At 47.8% G+C, this 24,134-nt stretch overlaps 1 protein-coding gene across 35 annotated transcripts in view; it reads left to right on the forward strand.

The window, feature by feature from the left end:
- The window catches only part of MEF2D (myocyte enhancer factor 2D), a 182,213-nt gene that overhangs the window by 58,486 nt on the left and 99,593 nt on the right, over window positions 1-24,134 (forward strand). For 2 of the 35 annotated variants that reach the window (XM_008179038.4, XM_065573649.1), the window contains exon 1: window positions 3,381-3,647. The exons of 30 other annotated variants lie outside the window; for them this stretch is intronic. The gene's annotated coding sequence lies outside the window, so the exon portion shown is untranslated. Of the gene's footprint in view, window positions 1-2,361; window positions 3,181-3,380; window positions 3,648-18,417; window positions 19,568-24,134 lie in introns of those variants that run through there. 3 more of the 35 variants (XM_065573663.1, XM_065573659.1, XM_065573664.1) reach the window with 3 other exon arrangements.

A 24,134-nucleotide genomic window follows, 5' to 3' on the forward strand; every position in this document is an offset into this window, starting at 1 on the left:
TTATTCGGGTATCACTTATGCTGGTTCAAGAACAGCTGAATGTATAGGTATGAGATCCAGTTAGACTGATGTAACTGCAGCTTATATTTGCTAAAGTTATACTGATATAAAATCATCCATCTAACCAACCTAGCTATATCGGTATCACGCTTCCAGTGTCGACCAGGCCTAGGCTACAAAGTGGTGCTGTTTGGAGGACACCAGGGTTGTTGCCAGGTGCCCAGACATAGGTTTTAATCATAGGGCAGAAGGCCCCAGGACCGGTGGCTAATACGCTCTATATTTTTGATCAGGCCAGGGCTTTTAGCAGTTGCTCTGAGGCTACAGAATTGCTCACTCAGTGGGTTGATGCATGAGGTTTGAGGTTGGAGGAGGACTTTTGAAAAGTGCTGCTTTGAAACTCATCCCCTTCCGTTCCCCAAGCCGGCCTCACAGTAGGATTCGAGCGATTATATAAGCGCATTATTGACCCTGCCTCAGAAGTATGTGATGACCAATACTGGGGTGATTTAAAACCCACATGGCCCCGTCCTCGCGTCCTGGAACGCACGGCGCTGCTGTCCGCGATCAATAGGCACTTTGGGTTCCTGTGTCCAACGCAATTTGAGGTACGCCAAGAAAACCTCTCCTGCATTTTGTACCCAACCACTTCTGGTGCAGAAAGGCTCTCCGGGACCGTGACCTTCCTTGAATTGATGCTTGCGCCTTCCAGCGCCCGCAGCACCGTCCCATTGCAATTGTACTCGGTAAATCACGTGCCTGGTAGTACCATGCGCTCCATCTGCAGGGCCTATGCTTTTGGCCCGTGCCAGTCCGGGAACAAGGCTCACTAAATGAGCCTCCCTTTTATACTGTATGCCATGAGCCTGATTTTCAAAAGCGCTGGTTGCTCATTACCCCTAAAAATCTGGCTCGATGAGGATATCGATCATACTCCAACCATATCCCACATCCAAACTCGGTGATAGTTAGGGTCCAGAGCTGACTCCATCTCTAGTTTGAATGAATTCATGGGTTGGTTTAACTTATGCAGTAGCTGCAATGTTGGGTCCCAGGGTTGAAAAGGTGCCTTCGGGACGTAGCATTGAAAATAAGGACCTGGTGTTTAAGGTTCTGTCCTAGGACTAAGGCGCCCTGGATTCAATTCTCTGCTCTGCAACAGACTCCCTGTGTGACCGTGGGCAGATTATTTACATGCTCTGTGCCTCAGTTTCCCATAAACTTTTTGGAGCAGGGGCTGCCTCTTATATGTATGTCCAGCACCCAGCACAATGAGGAGCTGGTAGCCGGTGGGACCACTAGATGCTACTGCAAAGCAAATAGTTATACAGCATTCCCAGCTCCTAGATGTTCAAAAATCATGGGTCGAACCCAAAACGTCATGAGGTTGACTTAAAAAATCATGAGATTTAAAAAAAAAAAAAAAGATCAATCTTGGGTTCTTTTCACTGGCCATGTGGTAACTGCCCTTTCAATGAGAAATGGCTTTTTGTCAAAAATGGAAATTTTCAGAGAAGAAAATCTCAATCTTTAATAACCTTTTCCCAGTCTTTCCAGGAAAAAAGCCTTAACCCCCCCCAAAGCCCCTGGTGGGGTGGGCAACGCTTTGCTTTTTGGTGTAAGGGGCGGTGCTGTCCTTGCTGTTCAGAAAGATTCCTAACCGGTAAATCCTAGAAATCCCCATTTCATAGATGGGGGAAACTGATTCACATTAGACAGGCAAAGTGAGTTACCAGAGATTACAAGGCAAATCAGTGGTACAGCTAGGGACAGAACCCAGGAATCCGGATTCGCCAGCCTCACCTGCTTCGACCAGTAGACCAGGGGTTGGCAACCTATGATACGCGTGCCAAAGGCGGCACGTGAGCTGATTTTCAGTGGCACTCACGCTGCCAGGTCCTGGCCACCGGTCCGGGGGGCTCTGCATTATAATTTAATTTTAAATGAAGCCTCTTAAACATTTTAAAAACCTTATTTACTTTCCATACAACAATAGTTTAGTTCTATATTATAGACTTATAAAAAGAGACCTTCTAAAAATGTTAAAATGTATGACTGGCACGCGAAACCTTAAATTAGAGTAAATAAATGAAGACTTGGCACAGCACTTCTGAAGGGTTGCCGACCCCTGCAGTAGGCCACACTGCTCTCCCAGAGCTGGGGCTAGAACCCAGGAGTCCTGACTCCCAGCGCCCCCCGCCCCGCCAACCAGGGCGGCACGTGCGAAGGGGCGGCATGCTGTCCATTCTTGGGGCGGCCCAGTCCGAGCGGCTTTTTGCTTCGGCAGTCCGAGCGGCTTTTTTTTTTTTTTTTTTTTTGCGGAGTGGCAAAAATGGTAGAGCCGGCCCTGCCCCCAACCAGTAGGCCATCTTCTCTTCCAGAAATCAGACTGAGAACCTAGGACTCCTGATGTCCAGCCCCTAGACTTCACTTCTGTCACTTATAGCGTAGGGCAAGTTTTGTCCTTCCAATGCATCCATTGCCGTTTGGTATTTTGCGACTGACTGAGATCCAGTTTCAAACCGCGGACGGAAGAATCCTTTCCCAGCCTCTCATGCCGTCTTCATCGGAAACTCTTGTCGACACACGCATGCGTTCCTGCTTTAACCATACCTGTATCCGAGTGTGGATGCAATTGTATCAGTACAAAAGTGCATATATTGGTATAGCCGTTCCTGTACGGGAAGGGGAATAATCTATACTGGGATAAGGCACCTTTAGACTGCTACAACTGCGTCCACGCTAGGGCATTGAATCACTGTAACTACACTGGTGTCGTTAAAGCTGTACAACTTTTGTGTGTGTGTGTGTGTGTGTGTGTGTGTGTGCACCCTCAGTGAGTCTCCCTGTGGTTGCATATTTGTTCCAGACGAGTTTGAAAAGTCCCAAGTGTGCAGGCGTCCTCTGGCTCTGACCAAGCCCCCTGCGTCTGGATCTCTCACCACCATTTACCCCAGTGCCGAACGCTCCCATTCTGAGTCGCCTTTTCCAGGGCCCCGGCACAAACGCCCACCCACCATGCAGCGCAGCGGCAGAATCCGGCCCCGAGGGTTTATTTACCAGTTCCCTTTCCATCACGAGATTGCAGGAGCGAGTGGGGCGATAGAGACAGGACGGATTATGGTGCGTGGATGTGCAGGGGGCATGCGGGTGTGGACGTCGGAAGGATTTTCGGTCCAGGTAACGCTAGACTGCCTTGCTGTCCGATCTGCTAGGCAGGCCCCCCCACACACTGTGGTCACTGCTCCTTCGGCTGCAAAGGAAGTGAACCAAGCGGCTGCTTTCAACAGCTGTTTCCAGGCAGGCCGCTTTGGCTTCTCCCATCCCCCCCCACCCCCCCCGCCCCGCGCTTTACCACCTCCCTCTAGTTTTACATCTGTCTCTGCCCTTTAGACAGGCCGAGTTCTTTCTGTCACTCTAGGACAGTGTTTGGGGAAAGGGAGGGGGGTTGGCTCATTCCCTCTATGGTGCTGTCAGTGACAGATTGGGGACAGTTGTTGAGGTGCTGGTGAGGGGCGGCGGGGAGGAACACGGGACACAAGACGGCTTTCCTGCAGGGTTGGGACTGGCTCCCTTGTCCTCAGAGCTTCCTTTCAGACGTCCAGGGCTGAGCATACGTGGAAAAGGACGCAGCCATCCTGTCTCCTGTAAGTACCTCTCACTCTTTCCACTGGGGAGTTTAAAATTAGCAGCGTCTTTTTTTTAAAAAAAACAACAGGCGTCGCTTTAGCTTGACCAGCCCAACTGGGTTAGATTTTTTGTTTGTTTGTTTTTGGTTTTAAGCTTGGATGACGCTCCAGTGGCCCATGGGGTTTAGGAGACAACTCAGCAGCCGACAGCCCCCGACCCCCCACCAGATCAGCTTTCAGAGATACTGCCCTGTGCTGAGAGACCATGCTGTGTTCAGCCTTCTTATCTATTGTCACCCTCTGGTTTTGTTGCATTGTTTCTTTAGCTGGAGGTTTTGTTATTAATATTAATAGTAACCATGAAATAGACCTTCGGTGTGTGTGTTTCTTCTTGAGTCACTTTCTGAGCAAAGTCGGGAGCTGGTTATTATGTGTATTACGGTAGCACCCTGATGCCCCAGTGGGGCATCGGGGCCCCATTGTGCAAGGTGCTGCACAGGCACATAGCAAGAGACTGTCCTTGAAGAGCTTGTGGTCTAAATAGACCAGACAGACAAAAAGGTGGGATGGGGAAACCGAGGCACGGAGCAGGGAAGGGACTTGCCCAAGTGGGCCAGTGGCAGAGCCAGGAAAAGATCTCGGGTCTTGCGAGTCTTGGTCCAATGTATTAGCCACTTGGCCATGCTGCCTAAAACCAAACAAAAGCCCAGCCATGCAGATAAGATCGTTGAGGGCGTGGGTTCAGAATCCACATCTGAATGTTGTCCCTGCCCCTAACTAAAAACAGGCATCCTGACATCCACAGAGGTTTGCATCATGGAGGGGAGGGAACCCCTTTTCTTCCAGAAAGAGGAACGCCGCTGCTTTAAGAAGTCAAATAGCTCCCATCTCTCAGAGACCCAAGGGTATTTAGAAAGACCAGATTCAGCGGACACCCTCACAGCACCTTTGTGTTGGCTCTGCTAGGAGGCTCACCTAAAACCCTCACCCTGGGGAATAGCTCCTGCCAAGCACAGAGCTAGATCCGATAGCCCCTGCAGGAGTCTGTTCTGGGGTAAGCAGGGAATAGGAGACAGGGACTGTCTTTTTGAAATGTGTTTGTACAGCGCCTAGCGCCATGGGGGTCCTGATCCATGGCTCCTATGCTTTGTGGTAATACAACTGATTAATAATAATAAATTCCTGGTTGCCACGAAACCCATAGAGTTATGGCAATGCGGGAGGCAAGTTATACTGTAGGCTGTTAAGGGTGGGAACTGTCTTTTCTTTGTAGGCGCGTACAGCACCCGGCACCATGGGGCCATGATCCTTGATGGGCAAAAGGGGGGCCTTTAGGCGCTCCTGCAGTACAGGTAATAAATTAGGGCAGTCCTGGGAATCGACTGGCTCAGGAAGCCCCAGAATAGGGGAGACATAAGCTGCTCCTCCACTCTCCATGGGGCGGTTTAGGGATGAATATCTGCATCTAATCTCAGCGTGGCAGCTCTCAAACCTAGTAAGATGGTCAATTTCAGGCCTGTGACAGCAGCCCGGAACATGCTGCGAAAGAAAACAGGAAACAGGGTTGGGAGCAACCCACTGTATTTACTAGGTTTTACCCAGGCTGTTCATAGTGGTTCCTCTGAGGTCTTTTTTTTTCCCTCTAACACCCTTCTGCAAAAGCAATTGCACAGGGTGGTTTTGTTTCCATCAGGTTTGTTGTATTGCAGAGTGGAAATGTACACCTTGGGTGGGACCGTGAATGTGTCCGGAGCTGGATTTCTTCCAAAATTACCCAGGTATCCCAGAACTCAGCACCCACCATTGGGGGTAAGAGTTTCCAAAGAGACCAGCACCCAGGTAGGCACCTAAGTAAGGTGGAGATTTCAGAAGCGCTCAGCGGCCAATGTGCCGATATGGAGCTATTTCTGTGGGTGATAAGATGGGAGCTGAGGTCTTCTGAAAAATCTGGCCTTGGATTCTTGTTGTTAATGACACCTAGCTCTTTTGGTCAGTGGACCTCAACACGTTTTACAAAGGAGGTCGCCATCATAATCACCCCCATTTTGTAGATGGGGAAACTGAGGCATAGAGAGGGGAAGTAACTGGCCCAAGGTCAGAACCAAGCATGAGTCCCAGTCAACCGTTCTAGCCACTTGGCCAGCAATACTCAGATTGAGGAGTGGCTCTTTAATGTGTCTCCTGCAGCAGTTTGCAGCACATGATATTAAACCACTGGGTGATTGAATTATTAAAGAGTCTAAGTTATTAACCAATCAGGATGCTTTTACTATGTTATTAACCAATTGTAACTGATAAAATAATAATAATACTTGTAAATGAAACACTGAATTCACACTACTGTGGCTTTTTTGGGTAATGTTGATTGCTAATTTGGCTCCTGAACCACTTGGAGAACAATGGCGCACCGTTGTGCGAGGCGCTGTACAAACGCCGAATGGTAGTCAGTCTCTGTCTCGCAGAGCTGACAATCAAATAGAGACCGCAAACACAGGGTCGGGGGAAGGGGTAGAACGCACATATTTTGCGTGATCATGTATGCTGAGTTCTTTTAAAACTTCTGGCCTAATTGTACGGGATCAGATAGGACTGTTGGCTACCTGAGGGTCTCCCAGCCAGCTGTTTCGGAAATCCCAGCTGAAAGCTGAAGGCTGATGGTCTCTGCGGCCTAGACCTATTCATGAAGCCGGAGCATAACATGTAGCAGAAGAAAAAATCATCAGGCAAGGACCCAGAATCAGGGTGAAAATCTTCTAATGATGGGCCTGTTTTTCTAGTACCTTGTGCCGTCATTTTGTATCTGTGCAAAGTTGGGGAGATTTCCCCAAAATTGTTGCTTTAAAGAAGAGCAGGGGTCCTCTCTTATTCTGTTTTTTTTTTCCACTTCCCCCATTACCATGGTATCTGAGCACTTGCCAAGCTGGGTATCAAGCGATAGGACTGGCATTGTTCATGTGGGTCTCTTTCCTCTTTTTCCCTTTTCCTCTCTCTAGGGGGAAAATTGTGTGTGGATTTTTTGGGGTGTTTTTGGTGGAGGAGGGTTCGATTTGGGGGGTAGGAGGGATGGGTCATTCAGAATTTCAAAACTCAAAAAAATAATTGGATAGGTTGAAAAATTGGAGATTCTAACCAGCTCGGTGGTCCACTCACCATTTTTATATCCCTTTAACTGTATCTGCTTAGAAGCGACAAACATGCCTAGTGTGGATACAGTTATACTGGTATAAAAGGGCATAGACCAGTACCGCTTATTCGCATAAACTGTGTGTCAGCTGGTTCCAAAGCACGATGTGCTGTATGCGTGTATCAGTGAAGATCAGGTCAGCGCGCCTTGTATGTGAGCGGAACGTGATAAATCCTGGCTCTCTCTTGTCTCTAAGCGTTACTCTCTGTGACCTCTCTTTTAAGCCTCCCGCTCTACGGGAAGCAATACGGCCCAGCGGGTGGGACGCTGGGCTGGCAGTTGGGAGCCCAGGGTGCTAGTCTTGCTCTGTTTGCTCTGTGATCTTGTGCATGTCACTTCTTCTCTCTGAATCTCACTAGGTGGGTAATTGATGCTTGCTTCCCTTTCTAAAGCACTTGAGGGTTATGGTTGATTAGAGCTAAGTTTTGTTATGTCTTAATAATCTCACTGTTACTGCGGAGGCTATGGTGGAATAAAGAAAACCAATGCGTATTCCACAGAACTTCAAACGTTTCCACCTCCGATGGACAGGACACTGCATTGGGAATCAGGACTCCGGGGTTCTATACTGGCTCTGTGAGTGACATTGGGAAAATTCTTCGCTTGTCTTGTCTTTTTAGACTGTTAGCTCTTTGGGGTAGAGGCTGTCTAGCATGGTGATCTTGGCTGGAGCCTCTAGTCACTGCTGAAATATAAATAATAATAATGTAGATGTAAAAACCTCCATGAAAAACTAAAGGACAAAAGCGCCTAAGTAGGAAAACAAGGTCTTGTTCAAATACTTTTCCCACCCCCCCCAAAAAACAACCAAAAAACTAATTAGACTGTGGAACTCATTGCCAAAAGAAGTAACTGAGGACAAGAGTGTAACAAGATTCAAACAGGGACTGGACATTGATATGGAGATCAAGAAGTTCCAGAGTTGTCATAATTAATGATAAACATTCCGGAAGAGATACTAAACTTCAATATTCAGGCTTAAACCAAAAGGAGACCAGGAGAACCCAGATCTATTGCTGCTGGGTTCTCACACCTTCCTCTGCAGTACCTGTAGCACCCAGGATACCGGGCAAGTTGGACCTCAGGCCTGATCCAGCCTAGGGATCTCTCTGTTTTTATCCTTAAAATGACTGTATCCATACGAACGAGCTAATACATTGTTACTTAGAGTGACAGAGCAAGGAATAGAACCCTTCCTATCATTGACCTTGGACACACAAATCTCCATTTTGTGCCTCAGTTTACTCAGTGTTCAGAAACTTACAATGACCTTTCATGTCCCTGTTTGCTGTCTTTCGTGCAAACAAATAGAGCTGGGCACATTTTTTGGTCCGGAAGTTTTTTTTCGACAAAACAAGTTTTTTTCCCCCCCTAAATGAAAATGTTCACAGCATGTTTTCATTTCTATCCAATTATGTCTGGGTTTTGAAAACTACACATTTTTCTTTCTTTTTTTTTTAATGAGCCTCCCCCCCCAAAAAAAGTCTATGAAAAATATTTTTAAATGAAAATTGTGTTTCTTTAAAAGAATTTTTTTTGCAGTACATACGTTTTCTGAGCTGCTCCAGTGATCAAGCACACCAGACATAAATTTGCTCCTTTATCTGTCACCCTTAAATGATCACAAACTACTTCTGAGCACCTTACAGTCTTTAAGGTATTTATCCTCATAACCTTATCCCTGAGGTTGGGCCATAATATTATCTCCATTCAACAGACAGAGACACAGAAAATTTCCCAAGATCATACAAGAAGCCATAGCAGAGTAGAGAGCTGAAGGCAGGTTTTCTGAGCCATAGGCTAACACCTTAACCACTAGACCAGGGGTCAGCAATCTTTCAGAAGTGGTGTGCCGCGTCTTCATTTATTCACTCTAATTTAAGGTTTTGCGTGCCAGTCATACATTTTAACATTTTTAGAAGGTCTCTTTCTATAAGTCTAATATATAACTAAACCATTGTTGTATGTAAAGTAAATAAGGTTTTTAAAATGTTTAAGAGGCTTCATTTAAAATTAAATTATAATGCAGAGCCCCCCGGACCGGTGGCCAGGACCCGGGCAGCGTGAGTGCCACTGAAAATCAGCTCGTGTGCCGCCTTTGGCACACGTGCCATAGGTTGCGTACCCCTGCACTAGACCATTCTTGCTTCCCTCCGTCCCTGCTCGAAAGGCTTTGCTATCCACATACCTGAGGCAGCTTTGAAAAGCTCAGCCCTTGATTTTCTCTTTCAGGCTAGTTTGTAAGCATATGCAGCCGTAATCCACGGCCGTCCCATATGGCTGGCAGGTGATGCTTCCATATGGAGCCGCTCTCGGACTTTTCTCAGTTCATCAGCCCGAGCGTAACTAGCGTGAACTCCACCGTCCTAGAGTGCTGGTGTCTTCATCCCATGGATGTGCAGTGATGTTTTTGGTTTGGAAGCCGTGTAAGGGTTTATCGGGGCCTGTTGTGGGAATCTCATTTGGATTTACGATACATAAAGCAATGCTGTTTCAAGTAAAGCCATTTAGTCTTGTGGAACTATATTTATCAGAGATATATCTGGAAGGCCAAATTTCCTTGCTGAGTCAGTCGTGGGTTCCATTCCCAGCTCTGGAAGATAATAGGGTCTGGTGGTTAGAGTAGGGGACTGGGAGTCAGGACTCCTAGGGGGCCAGCTCTGGGAATGAATGTAGCCTGCTGTGAGTCTATTTCTGGCTTTGATTGGAAGTGTGTCTGTGCAGGGGTTCTATTACCGACTCTCCGCATGACACTGGCCAAGTCTCAGGTGCCTCAGTTTTCCCATCTGTGCAATGGGTCTATTTACCCTCCAAGGTATGTTGACTGTGTGTCTGGTCGGAATCACGGCCGCTCCAGCACGATGTCCTTTGGCCTTGGTTCAGCAGTGACTCAGAAGGAATAGCGCCACTTAATGAATCACTGTTTCCTCTAACTGCGGAGGCCTCCCTGCTGAATACGCCTCTGGTTGCCCCGCTTTGCTGGTGGGAGCTGGCAGGACGACTGCCTGACTTCAGGCCATGAGAATAGCTTCGTCCATCCATGGCGCTCCTTAAATGCTGTGATAGGAGATGTTAATATTCATAACACGGCTATTGCCTTTGCTGGCTTTTGGGATTTGAAGGGTATCCTTTCCACTGGGGTGGGTGAAGAACTTGGATTTTGGCAAGAAGTGTCATGAACTGGCATGTGTATGAGAGAGAGCACAAGAGCGTGAGAGAACTGCCCTCTACTGGATAGAATCAGAACAGCCCAGCTATGTATCATGTACCCTATACTGCTAAGCATTAGTGGCAATTCTCCTTTCGCTTAGGTGGCAGAGACCTGCTCTTTTGGAGCAGTAAGATTAAGGGTCTAGCCCCACCGTCACCATCAAGAACACACTACATGTTCATGTAGTGCAGGACAGAGGCAGCTAGTGGGCCACTGATTTGCATCAATAGTTTGCCAGGCTGCTTCTGCAGGGAAAAAATCCTTTCTTCTAAGAGGACTGGACAGGAATGGGATTCAAAATCTGCCTTATAAAAGCAGATCTGGTCTGGGGTAGCCTTCTTCGCAAACAGGAAACATTATGCAGTGAGTCTGGATGAAATTTTCTTCAGTACCTTGAGATGGGGCAAGCTTATTTATTTTAATTTTCACTTCCAGTTTGTCCCAGCTCAACCCACGTAATTTACAGACAGCAGGGCCAGTTACGCAGAGCAGGGGGGACAGGTTTTGTGTGTGTGTGTGTGTGTGTGTGTGTGTGTCTGTAGAATATGTTTCCTATGAGTGAGTGGGAACAGCTGATAACCAGCTGTCTCTTTGCATTTCAGTTCCTTAAAGAGCCAGGGCCTGATTCTCATTTGCACCAAGCCTCCTTTGTATCAATCTGGCTTTAATGTGGGCGTCAATTGGCCCCTTTACATTGCCAGGCTGGGTGTAGAGAGGCCTTAGAGATGAGGATCAGTCCCCAGGTTCCCTCGTCAGCCTTTTGCTTGTAGACATACGTGCGTGGGGGCTGTTAATGAGTTAGGGGACGGAGCTGTGTCTCTTACTGGCAGGTGGGAAGGGCCTTTGTCCAGGCTGGCCTGGGGTTGTGCCTGTGAATCGCTGGCGTTCCTTTGAATGCGGTAATAGGCATGACCGAATGTACCTTGTCATCGTGCAGTCACATGCCCTGGCGGAGCCATGAGTCATGCAGCTGAAGGCAAAAGGGACCCATCCCCATGGCTCCGTTTTCCCTGCCCCTTGTGTGGTCAAAAGCACCGGTGCAGAAGGCGTGCAAAAGGCTCCTTGATTCGGATTCGGTTCTATTCAACCTGCTTTGCCCTGGGGCCAATGGCTGCACAAGGTGCCGGGCAATGGAAAGTCAGGGCTATTATCAGAGAGCAGCATCCCCGATATCCAAGCACCCCCAGAAGGGAAAGTTCAGAATCTAGGGACAAGTGTCCTGGCTGAACCCCCACCAAAATAAATAAATAAGTAAAAAAATCTGGATCCCTTGAAAATAGAGAGGTTCGAAGCCAGGTTCTGAACTATCAGAGGGGTAGCCGTGTTAGTCTGAATCTGTAAAAAGCAACAGAGGGTCCTGTGGCACCTTTGAGACTAACAGAAGTACTGGGAGCATAAGCTTTCGTGGGTCAGAACCTCACTTCTTCTATGTGACTCCCACCCTAACTTGTCAGTATGTTACATCTCCTTTTGCCTCCTCTTGGTTGACAATAACAGCAGTTGGTATCAGAATGCTAGTCCTGAGAGGTAGTGTGGTCTAGCGGCTAGGAGACTGGCTTGCGTGTCAGAGTCTGTTCTCATCGCTGCTTCTGGGTGAGGTTAGGTGGCTAATTGTGCCTCTGGTGCGTTGTCTGCTTAGACTATAAGAAGCTTGTCTGGGCAAGGGCTGCCTCTCTCTGTGTCTGTGTGTAGAACCTAGCACATTGAGGACCACTACTATTATTACTCAGATTATTGTAGCACTTCTGAGCCCCCGTCACGGACCAGGACCCAGTTGTGCTCGGTGCTGTACAAACACAGAACACACAGACAGTCGCTACCCCTTGATCTTGGTTGATCACCCTCGGTTCCACTGCAGTACAAAAAATAATGAATAACTCCATCAGAAACCTGATCCCCTTTATTTACAACAGCTCTGCCTGCTGGAAATCTTCACTCTCGTGCCTAAAGGAACTCTGTGTTTTAACTTCCAGCACCGCTGGTTCTACCAAATCTCACAGTACATAAAGCAAGGCTTTGAGCTGGCCGTGTGTGTGTGTGTGTGTGTATGTGTGTGTGTGTGTGTGTGTGTGTGTGTAGGGGTTTGAGTTGATTAGAGGATCAGTGCATTATGGTGGGGGAACGGAGGGAACTACGTACACTTCTGTATTTCATTTGTGTACATGATCTGGATTGATTTGATCAGTGCTTCACATACGAGTGCAATTAACATTTGGGTAATGCAAGTAAAACCCACAACCCCGTGATGTTTATTATTGTTATATTATTGGCCAAGATTTTCAAAAGTTACTAAGGATTTTGGATGCCCAACTTGAAACATATTAAAGATGCCTGATTTTTAGAGGAAATCCAGAATGATTTCTACCTCTAAACTCCTACCAAGCTCCTCCCCTCAAAAAATCAAACCAAAACCCCAAACCCCAAGCAGAATTTTGAGTCTGAAAATGGAGAAGTGCCAGAGACTCCATGAAATCTACTAGAGACTTCGCTCTTGCTATTGGTTCTACATGGTCAGATACTGAGGCGATGAATCACAGTATAGAATACAATGATAGATACACCAAATAGCTATTATTTGTACATCAGTAGCACCTCGGCCAGGGAAAACATACCCGAAGTGGTAATCAAAAATGGATCATTGGAAAATGAAAATAATAACTGGAAAATTGTAACAAGAAATTGAAAATGATAGCTGAAAGAACCCCGGCGATTAGAAAATGAGAAAAAAATGGATAACTGAGAAAATAAAAATGAAAACAGTTAAAAAAAAAAAAAGCCCCCCGTTTTTGAGAAGAAACATTTGAAAAATGGAAAATTTGATTGTTTTTGTAAAATGGTTGTATTTGAAAAAATGGCCACATTTAACTGAAAAGTTTTTGTTTCAAACCAAAAACTTCAGCCGGCTCCAATCACTGCGAATGTGCCCTTGGCTTGAGCCATATTCATTAATTGCTGCCTTGTGACCTATATTATTATTAATATTATTCATTATTGTGGTAGTATGGACCAGGACTCCATTGTGCTAGGCACTGTACAAATATAAAACAACTATTCTATTCTATTCTATTCTATTCTATTCTATTCTATTCTATATAGACTCTTCTACTGTCTTCATCACTGTAATAGCTGAGTGCCTGGCAGTAAAGCAGGAAGCGCTATATAGCTCACATCAGGTGGACATGGGTGCTGTCCATCCAGAGAGCTCTCTGAGAAGGAAGAGCTGGGGGTAATGGGCCTGATTCTCCTCTTATTTATGGCGTTGTAAATCAGGAGTGTCTCCGTTGAATGGGGCTCTGCAGCCGGTGCGGTCAGTTACAGCAGTGCAGCGTGGGATGTATAACGGTACCAAATCAGAACGGTAGCATTTCCCACCCACTTTGCACTGGTCTGAATGACTGAACAAGGTGCTGGGCAACAGAGAATCAGGTCCAGTGGAGTTTCCCTTGGGTAAAACCCACACATCGGAGAGGACAACCAGCTGCTATGATTATTGGGGGAAAACCCAACGCCCACTATGGATAGCCCCTAACTTTCCTTTAGAACATATTCTCCTCTTTGCACCCTGTAATGCTTCTTAACTTGGTGTTTTGCCTTGGTTCCAATCTCCGGTGCACAAGATTTGACTTGGGGGCGAGAATCTCATTCTTCTCAGGCCCTTCCATACCGTCCTTGGGGTCGTTTCGGCATTTCCTTCTTCCCCTTTCTAAACTGCTGTCCACTCACTGTCTTTCTCAGGCAGTTGGTTCACTGAAGTCTTTCCACTGATTCCCATGGCCCAGGGGTTAGGATTTGAGAGACCTAGATTCAAATCCCTGCTGTGCTCCAGACTTCTTGTGTGACCTTGGGTAAGTCACTTAGTCTCTCTTCACCTTCTATTCTATAGAGATTCTTATGGCTTAGTTCCCTTGCCTACTGCACAGAGGGTTGTGAAGAATAAACATATGAACGATGGTGAGGTTCTCAGGTACTGTGGTGATGAGGGGCAGAGAAGTAGCTTAGGTAGGTGGGTAGGCTCCTGAAGTGCTGTCACCTGGATCTGAGCCATGGACCTACCGAGCTTCGGTCACGTCCCCGGACGGAGTGTTGTAAGCTCACCGCGCAGCTCGAGCTGCCTTCTTTTGCCTTGATGTCTCTTCCTTACGATCCAGGCCAAGTGAAGCAAATGATACGAACCGATGCTTGGTGGTTCCCCAACCCCAGTGTGAAATATTCGGGCTTATGACGCACCTTCTCTGCCATACAAAAGGGAGAATGTGCTATATCACGGCACCTTGATACTGAACCGCATCCAGGGGCTGTGAAACTTTGCCTGTGTTGGCACAGATAAAGTGGCACAACTTTTGTGTGTAGATAAGGCTTTAGTCTGTAGACAGCTCGCTAGGGGATAAGAGCGGTCAGGGTGGTTAGTCAGCTTAGCTCGCTGATCAGGGCAGGTGTGCAGGGCTACATCTGAGATCGCTATCGAGATCTTCTGTGGTACGGGAGCTGAACACATTTCAGCTTTGACGAGGGCTCAGTTTCAGATGCCACAGATAAGAAATGGTCAGTGCCAGCCAATCTGACTTAAAAGGTGCTAGGGGATGGAGCGGCGTTGCCTAGTGGTTAGAGATGGGGGGAAGGACTGGGTTACTGTTGTCTCCACAACCGCATCTCTGCAAGACCTTAGGCAGCTCGCTCTCTGTGCAAACCATTTCCCTACTTAAACTCCTGTTTGGCTGCAGCTTATCCTCCCGATCTATCTGTAGCCACTTACGTGTTGGTATATTATTATTATTATTTACTATTATGTATTTTCCAGTAGTGGCTAGAGGCCCCAATGGAGATCAGGGTCCTGCCATGCTAGGAGCTGTACAAACACAAAGTAGAAGACGATCCCTCTCCCTAAGAAGTTACAGTCTAATTAGACAGGCCAGAGAAAGGCTGGGAGAGGAAAGAGAAGCACAGAGAGGAAATGGTTGTCAGGTCAGTATAACTGCGTCTACACCAGGGCTTTTGCCAGGATAGAAATGTGGCCAAAAAAAATCACACCCCTAACTAGAGCTATGTGAATAAGGGACTTTGGGATTCACTTGCAAATGTGTGTGTGTGTGGGGGGGTATGTGTGTGGAAGAATTGTGTCGAGTCAAACTACAAATGAATTTTTTCAAACTTTTCGGTGAACGGACAAGCTGAAAAATGTTTGGTCTCGAACAAAGCATTTCATTCAGATGAAATCAACGTGCCTGGGTTTGATTTTGACTCTCTTAAAACATTTGTAATTTTTTAAAGAAAATTAAAGGAACTGTAGAAACAAAAAAGTCATTTCAGGCTGAAAACTCAAAACATTTTGATTTTTTTCTGTTTTTTTTTCTGTTTTTTTTTTTTTTTTTGGACTGAAGCAATTTGGCCGAATTGACACAAACTCACAGAATATTCAGGCATCACCAAATCTGCATTTCTCCCCCCCCCCAAAGTTGTGTGTGAAAAATTTCACCTGGCTTTACCTGTAACATTGCTACACCTGTGAAAGTTTCTAGGGAGATCTGGCCTGCGACGAAGTCCTGCTTTTGCTCTTGAGATCACTGGGGAAATTCCACTGACAGTCTTCTGCTTTACCCCAGCGTGGATGAGACCAGAATCCAGCCTATAATCATCTCTGTGTGTGTGTGTATATATGTGTGTGTGTGTGTGTATATATATATATATATATATATATATATATATATATATATATATATATTAATGAGCCAACCTCTCATCTGTCACATTAAACCTCCTCATTACCAGGTATCTAAATTTTGCTCTGACAATAGTGACAGGGGAAGCGGCAGCGATCCTGCCATGGCGTGGGGCTCTGGGGAGTTGGCAGGTGGTTATTTCATGCCCTGCAGGGAGCCGAGAGGGGTGGGCGAGGGAGCGATTTTAATGGGCTCTCGCTTCCCTTCATTTAGAAAACTGTAGTTCGTGCAGAGGAAAATTACCCGAGTCCCCAGCTCGGGAGTCGTCGATTGATAAAGACCGGTAGGGAAATGAAACAGCAATGCCGAATGAGACTTCTGCTCCCCCCTTTCCCTCCCCCTGCTGGAGAAGAAACTACAATTCAGGCTGCACATAATTCAGGCAACTTAGTTCAACTTGCTCTTGGCTTGTCGGCCTGGTGATTGGAGCATGGTACTAGGAGTCAGGACGCCTGGGTTCTCTTCTGCCTCTGGGAGGGAGTAGGGTGCTTGGAGATAGGACTCCGGGGTTTTAGTCCTATGTTCCGTTCTGGATGCCCCGATACCTTGGGCAAGCCGCTGGCCTCAGTTTACCCTCTTGTGTGATGGGAACGATGATCACTGCACACGAGGGCGCTGAGGCCCAAAGTACTTTGGGACACGCCGTGTGCTGTTCACACCTAAGTATGTCCCCAGTGAACAGCCATCAGCAGCCGCTGAACGTTGGAGAGTTGGGGATCCAGACTTGGAAGCTCGTCCTCGCCCCGTAATGGGTGGAACCAGAACTCCAGATCCGAATGTGGGGCTTAGGCTCCAAGCTCTGGGCCTTGAGTCCATTTCACGGTTCTTCAAATCTTGCCACGTTTCACAGCGCCGGCTTGGCTCAGTCACTGGGTGGGAGACCTTTGGGGAAAGCCAGCAGGACGTGGTGCTGGCAGGGCCCTTCTCTCAAGGGCAACGTGTCCAGCTGGGGGGATCACGTAGGGTGCCAGGGAGTTGTGGCCAGCCTGCCCTTCCTCTGCCGGGCTGCTGGTCTGAAAAGGTTGAGAGTCGCTGTGCTGCTGTTGAGACCAAGGCCGAATTTCGCGTACCCCGCTCTGGCAGTCGATGGGATGCTAGGCGGGCGACTTAACCAAAGGACTATAAACCCAATATGCTGCCCCACTGGTTTCTAGGCCAACGGGAGTCTTTCCACTGTCTTCAACGGGATTGGATCTGGCTGCAGGCACTTAGAAGGAGTGTTGGCAAGAGGGCGTCTGATCCCCACGCTGCTTTTTTTCCCCCCCTCTCTGGATCCTCAACTGGTGTAAATGGGCCAAGGATTTGGCCCATGCTACTGAAGCTGGGAAAATGCTGTGGCCAGCTGACCCGATTGCGTTTCTCTGTGAGCAGGAGAGGATTGGCTGGCTTTCCTTGGGAAACCACTCAGGATAATGAGTTACAGATCCTCCCTTGCCCTGAGTTTCTGAACCCTCTCTCGGAGTCTTTTCTCAGCCTTTGCTCAGGGTAGGAAAACTCAAAGCCGACCAGCTCTTGGTGGGCTCTGCACAGGGAGTCGCGGACGTGCCTGCAATATCGCTGTCAGAGATCACCAGTTAGAAACGCCGGCTGCCAGCTGTCCTTTCCAGAAAGCAGCTGCAGCCCTTACAATCCCGAGCCTGATTCTCAGTTACGCTAAAGCCCCTTTAGGCCATGCGGGCAGTGCCGAGAGTCGGTGCAGATGGCCCCCACTGATTTCTCCCCTCTTCCCTTGAGGCAAAGGATCTCCCTGGTTGGTGTGGTGATGGCATATCGGCCTGCTCCCAGCCCTTGGTGCATGGGTGTGGCCGGTGTGCACCATGCTGTGGTTATTTTAAGGCCTGGTCTATGCTTAAAAATTTGATTGACCCTGCCCTGTCACTCAGGGCGGGGGAACATTTCACACTGAAATCAGGTCAACCTGACCCCTGGTGTAGGCGTGGCTAGGTCAACAGAAGGATTCTTCCGTTTACCTGGCTACCGCCTCTCAGAGAATCGGATTAACTTTGCCAGCCGAAAATCCCCTTCCGTTGATGGAGGAAGCGTCTGCATTATGGCATGCTAGCAGCTTGGCTGCAGCGCCGTAGCTGTGCTGCTGGAGTGGACGTTGCAGCCACCCTGAGTTAGTACCGAAGCAGGTTAAAGCAGAGGACGGGGAATCCGAGAACCTGGATTCTGTCCCCAGTTCTGGGGCTGTGTGGGATTTAGGGGGCTAAAGTAGGGGACTGAGAGTCAGGACTCCTGTGTTCTATTACCACCTCTGGCCAAGTCACGTGTCAGCTCCATGCCTCAGTTTCCCCATCTGTACAATGGGGATTATGTTTCCTTACTTCAGGGGGTGTTGTGTTACATTAATAATAATCCTTTGCCCTTATCTAGTGCTTTTCATCCATAGATCTCAAAGCGCTTTACAAAGGAGGTCAGTGTCACTGCCTTCCTGTTACAGATGGGGAAACTGAGGCACAGAGCGGGGAAGTGATTTGCCCAAGGTCACCCAGCAGGCCAGTGGCTGAGCTGGGAATAGAACTCAGGTCTCTGGAGTCCTAGACCAGTGTGCTATCCACTAGGTCCCACTACCATTAATGTTTATGAGGGGCTCACTTCCTGTAGCAATGAACACTATGGAAATGCTTTCAGATTTCCTACAGAAATGCAAAGGGAGGGAGTTGAACATTCTGACTGCTGGTCTGCTGTGGTAAAAGGCAGTCAGCGTGATTCCCTCGTGCTCTACAACTCCCGCAGTCATTTGCACCAGTGCAAAGTGTGGATGCATTTCACACTCTCTTTACATGGGTGCAAATGACTGCACAACGTGTAGGGCGGCAGAGACGCGGGCCCGGTATATTCATCATTCCTTACCCTTCCCTTCAGCACCCCTTCCCGCAACACACACGCTGGTTTTCAAGTGTTGTAGGAGGGTTGTGCTTTTCTCTACAGAGCCTGTAGAACTTGGCACGGGCTGTGGTTTTGTTATCGCTCAGCAGAGCTGACTGCAGCTGGCATCGGCTTTTCTCCAGAGAACGCCTGAATCTGGGTCAGGAATATATGTATCTTTTAAAATTCCTCAGGGGCTTTATTGAATCCAACCTCCATTTTTATCCTCGGAGCCTCCTGAGGATTGTACCTGCCGCCTCGGGGATGGATTCTGTTACACAGGTGTACGGGCCTGATCCAATCAACCCACTGCACTCCGCTTTGGAACGGGCCTGATTCTAATCTGATACGTCTGTGCAAAGCGGGAGTCGTTTCCCCTGAAATCCATGGCACGACACCGTTGCGAGAGTGGAATCAGGCCCACTGACTCCTGTCCAGTTTACTCTGGACTTACAGCCGTTGGAGGGCGGAATTTGGCTCCGTGAGGCGGAGCCGAGAGGCGCAGGACTCCGATGCTTGGTCCCTGCAGCTGCATTTCCGAGGGCGAAGTTTGTTTCAAGGCTGCACTTTTGTTCGCTCTCCTTCCCCTCCCCGCGTCTGTAGGCTCGACACCGGAACCTAGATAGCATCATCCTGAAACCAGAATAGAAGCTTTGGAGGAGACTTTAACATGTTTGTGCGGTTTTGATCTTGGTTTGCAGATAACGAGGTGCTAAACAATTCTGTGTTTGGTGACTTGTTACTCTCCACGTCTCTGAGCACCGGGGCCAACGGGGAAAACACGCACACACACAAACACTCACGCATGATGTCATGTCTCTCTGCCTTCTGCAGTAGGGGGCTTTAGTGCAGGTTGGTGCAGCTCTTGCAACGAGCTGTTTGGTGGGTTTGCACCGAATGAGCACCGGGTTTCATTTTCAGAGGGCGAGCGCTCGAACCTGCAGCGGGAGTCGAGGTGAGTGGCAGGTGCTCAGCACCTTTAAAAACCAGGCCTTTACTGAGCAGCATTCAGTCCCATGCCTTACAGACCAGGGTTCCCCCTTCCCCGGCCTCTTTGCTCTAACCAACTTTGCTCGGGCCGTTAGAGGGACCGGAACCTATGACCTCTGATGCTATGAGGTCGCCAGATCCGGGGTGCAGCTCCAGACCAGTAAGGGAGGATGTCGTCCTTTGCCCCTAAACCAATCCAGGGCTGTGTTTGACCTGGTGACTCCAGTTAAAGGAACAAACGTCTGGACACTGACTCTTTAAAGGAGCAACGAAGGTTCACGTTTCTTGGATTGTTCCAGGACACCGGACGTTTCAGAACACACGTTTTTGAGGAAATTTGGGGCTATGGGAGAATGAGTCCCCTGACCCGTTGTGAACCAAGCCTGGTGGAAGAGCTGTGGTATTGCAGGCAGGCGCCTCCATCCGAAGTGTTGGACTGGGGCTGCCCAATAAATGGATAGGAAGTGCGTGCTTGTGGCTGATTGTGGGCCTCCCAGGCAGAGAACTATAGTCGCAAAGCCTTAAGGTACTTATGGGTTATAGGGTAAGAGGTGACACAATAGGCTGCTCAGATAGCAAGTGTCAAAAATCGGGACAGGGGGTGGGGAGGTAATAGGTGCCTATGAGAGAAAAAGACCCCAAAATCGGGACTGTCCCTATAAAATCGGGACATCTGGTCACCCTATGACACAACTCTTCACCGGTCAGGATTACACCCCAGACTGTAACAGCATGAACCTCTACTGCTTGTGCTAAAGGATTAATGTCTCCTTTAAATCTCTCCTTCAGCTCTCCTGTACTGTGATGCCTATGCAGGGCCGCCCAGAGGATTCAGGAGGTCTGGGGGAAAAGCAATTTCGGGGGCCCCTTCCATAAAAAAAAGTTGCAATATTATAGAATAGTATATTCTCGTGGGGGGCCCCTGCGGGACCAGGGGCCTGGGGCAAATTGCCCCACTTGCCCCCCCCTTCTGGGCAGCCCTGTGCCTATGTGCCGAGAACACAGCTTATCCCACTGGCCAGGGTTGTCGTCTTGTTTCCTTGTGCTCCCCTGTCAGTCCGTATCACCCTTCTCTCTTTTTTCAACCAAAATGGCTTTTTTCAAAGAATATTTCCATTTTGGTAAAAAATTTTGGTTCGTTCCCCCCACAAACAGCCAGAAACCGGAAAGAAAAGAAAAAAAGAATACAAATATTTAGCCAAAACCCCCAAATACTTTGTATTTTTTTTAAAAAAAGTTTTCAGATGTTCATCAATAAAGTGAAAAATCTTCATTGGAAATGTTGGGGAATGATTCCCCCCCCCCTTAGATTTTGCATGAAAAATAATTGCCATATTTGTGACCCTCTTTTCCTTTGAGATATTTAGACCAGTAATGTCCAGCCTGTGAGATCGTTAAATGATGGCTTCTTAGAGCAGCTAAAGCTAGAATATGTGCAAAAAAAAAAAAAAAAAAAAGCGACAAGAATCGCCCAGGATTTGGTTCAATAAGTTAACTGTCGTTGAGTAACCACAGTGTGATTCAGTTCAGTATCCTTTGGAGGGGGAAGAAAGGTACCAAGAAAGGAGAATTTTTCTTTTTTTTTTAAAGGAAGCTGGTCAACAAGAATCTTAAGCCAGTGAGGAAATTACAATCCTTAGACTCTGTGTGGCGGATAAGTAAGAAACAATAACTGAGTCACAGAAGGTATGCATAGCCCTCTATGAAAAGGAAACAGGAAGGCAAGAACTGTGGTTAAATAGCCAAGTTCAAGAGGTTATTCTAGCTAAATATGTATTTTTCAGAAAATAGAAATCTGGCCTGCATCTGCGGTAGTGATGGCCGGTCTTTGGGATCAGCCCTGGCATGGGACCCAAGAGGTCTGGGTTCGATCTTGGTTCTACCACAGATTTCCTTGGGCAAGTGACTTAGAAAAAGATGAACTTAAATTGGAACGGGTGCAGAGAAGGGCCACTAGGATGATCAGAGGAATGGAAAACCTGTCGTATGAAAGGAGACTGGAGGAGCTCGGGTTGTTTAGTCTGACAAAACGAAGGTTGAGAGGGGATATGATTGCTCTCTTTAAATATATCAGAGGGATAAATACAAGGGAGGGAGAGGAATTATTCCAGCTTAGTACAAATGTGGACACGAGAACGAATGGATATAAACTGGCCGTGGGGAAGTTTAGACTTGAAATTAGACGAAGGTTTCTGACCGTCAGAGGGGTGAAATATTGGAACAGCCTACCGAGGGAAACGGTGGGGGCGAGGGACCTGTCTGGTTTTAAGATTAAGTTAGATAAGTTTATGGAGGGAATGGTTTAATGGTAAAACATATTAGCTGAGGAATACCAAGCAATGGCAGGTAAACAGTATAATGGCTAACAAGGGTCAGGCTGGAGACTCTTGCCTACATGCTCGGGGTTTTACTGATCGCCATGTTTGGGGTCGGGAAGGAATTTTCCTCCAGGGTAGATTGGCTGAGGCCCTGGAGGTTTTTCGCCTTCCTCCGCAGCATGGGGCAGGGATCTCTAGCAGGAGGGTTCTCTGCCAATTGAAGTCACTAAGACACAGGATTTGGGGACTTCATCAGCAGAGTCAAGGGAAGGGTAGGGACGGTTTTGTGGCCTGCAGCATGCAGGGGGTCAGACCAGATGATCATAGTGGTCCCTTCTGACCTGAAAGTCTATGAGTCTATGAGGTCTTTTGACATTGCATTTTGGGCCAGTTTAAGGCCCTTTACATTGGCTGGGCAGTCTGGTCTACTCCCAAAAGTTGTACCCTTTGAATTATACCGGGAGGGCTAATGTGGTATAACCCTCCTGAGTGTGGATGCAATTGTAGCGGTATAAAAGTGTTTATACCGGGATAGTTGATTCTCATATGGGAAAGGGAATAAGTTATATTAGTTTAAAGCGCTGCGTCCACACTGTATTGGTATAATTGTATCAGTAAAAAATCACACCCCTAACCAACAGTTATACCGGTACAAAATCAGTGTGTAGACCAGGCCTTACTGTAACTGAGAATTCAGGCCTGTATCTCTCCATGCTTCAGTTCCCCGTGTGTAAAGTGGGGATAATAGCTTTTTATCTAGCTTTTCAGGGCAGGGGACTGTCTTGCTATAGTATGTACAGCACCCAGCACATCAAGGCTCTGATCTCAATTGGGGCTTCCAGCTGCTACAGGCAATTATTAATAAGAATAGCCACACTGAAGCCAGCGGAAAGCAGCATAAACAATGCCAAGTGAAGTATAAGATGGAAATTAGGGGGATACAGGGGACTATGAAGAGGAAATAGTCAAAGAACAAAGAACAAATCTTTCCACTCGGAAAGATCATCTCAGTCTTACTGGCCTGAGGCAGTGGAGTTACTCTAGTTCTACACTAGCGCACACAGGATCAGAAGTTTGTCCTCTTAAGTTCATGAGAAGCTGGAAGCTTGCACGACAATTGGGGAGGGGGTAGGCCAGCTGGGAGTAAAATGAGACGTTAAGGAGGATAAAGGTCGTGCAGTGAAATCACGTGATTTCGTGCTGTCAGTGTTCACCACAGCGAATGTTGGGGAGATACCTTGCCTGGATTGACTCCTTTCAGGTGCCTGTTATACAGTGAGATGCCACATAAAAACTGTATGAACCAGGTGAACCCTAGGGCTTTCTAATTAGATGTGTCCTCAGTGGACACAAGTCATTCAGGAGATGATGAGGTAAATATCCAACAGATTCTGCGCTCTCAGGCAACCATCCAAAACCCACTGAATTCCATGGGAAAGATTCCTGCATTGACTTGAATGGGGTTTAGATCAAACCCCGAATCCACAGCAGGATACAAGTATTTCTCGTTGATTTCAATGGGAACTTACCCAGATGTATAAATGTAATGAAAATCTACTTGTAAGGATTTTTTCTTGGCATGGCTTTAGAGCTACGGCTGCCAGTTCTAAGCCCACTTTATTTCTGTGCAAGAAAGAACTGAGCAACTCAAATCTAGGAACCGAAGAATAGAGGAATTGTGAGCCTGGATTTGGGCTCCAGGTGTCTCGGTGTCCTGTCTCTGACAATGACCAGCACCAGCTGCTTCAGAGGCCGGGGCAGGACACCCTGCAGCGAAGGGATAACCTTCTATAACAGGGATATGCCTCTACTGCCATTAAAAACCCGTAGCTGGCGTAGGCTGCAGGGCTGTTTCACTGCAGCGTGTCAGTCCCACCGTCCAAGCCCCGTGAGTCTGAGACAGCTGCGGGTGTCTGATTGCAGTGTGGACGTATCTAGGGTGGCCTGCCCCTTAAAGGCCAGGAGGCCTGGGGCTAGCCAGCCTTGGACAATCAGCTGTCTCCAGCCTGAGGGGTAGAACTAATTGGTGACAGGTGACAGCCTGCTAAGCACCGGGGTCTCATAAAAGGGGCAGAGAAGGCAGTTTGGGGAGGAATGGCAGGAAATCAAGGCCATCCACAGAAGCCCCATTTAGGTCAGGTGTGGCAGGACTCTAGGGTTGTAGGCTGTAGGTCAGTGATCTATCCCAGAGCTGGGAAGACTGAAAGGTTCCTT

This window comes from Chrysemys picta, chromosome 20 (assembly GCF_011386835.1).
Source record: "Chrysemys picta bellii isolate R12L10 chromosome 20, ASM1138683v2, whole genome shotgun sequence".
NCBI classification, from domain to species: Eukaryota; Metazoa; Chordata; order Testudines; family Emydidae; genus Chrysemys; species Chrysemys picta.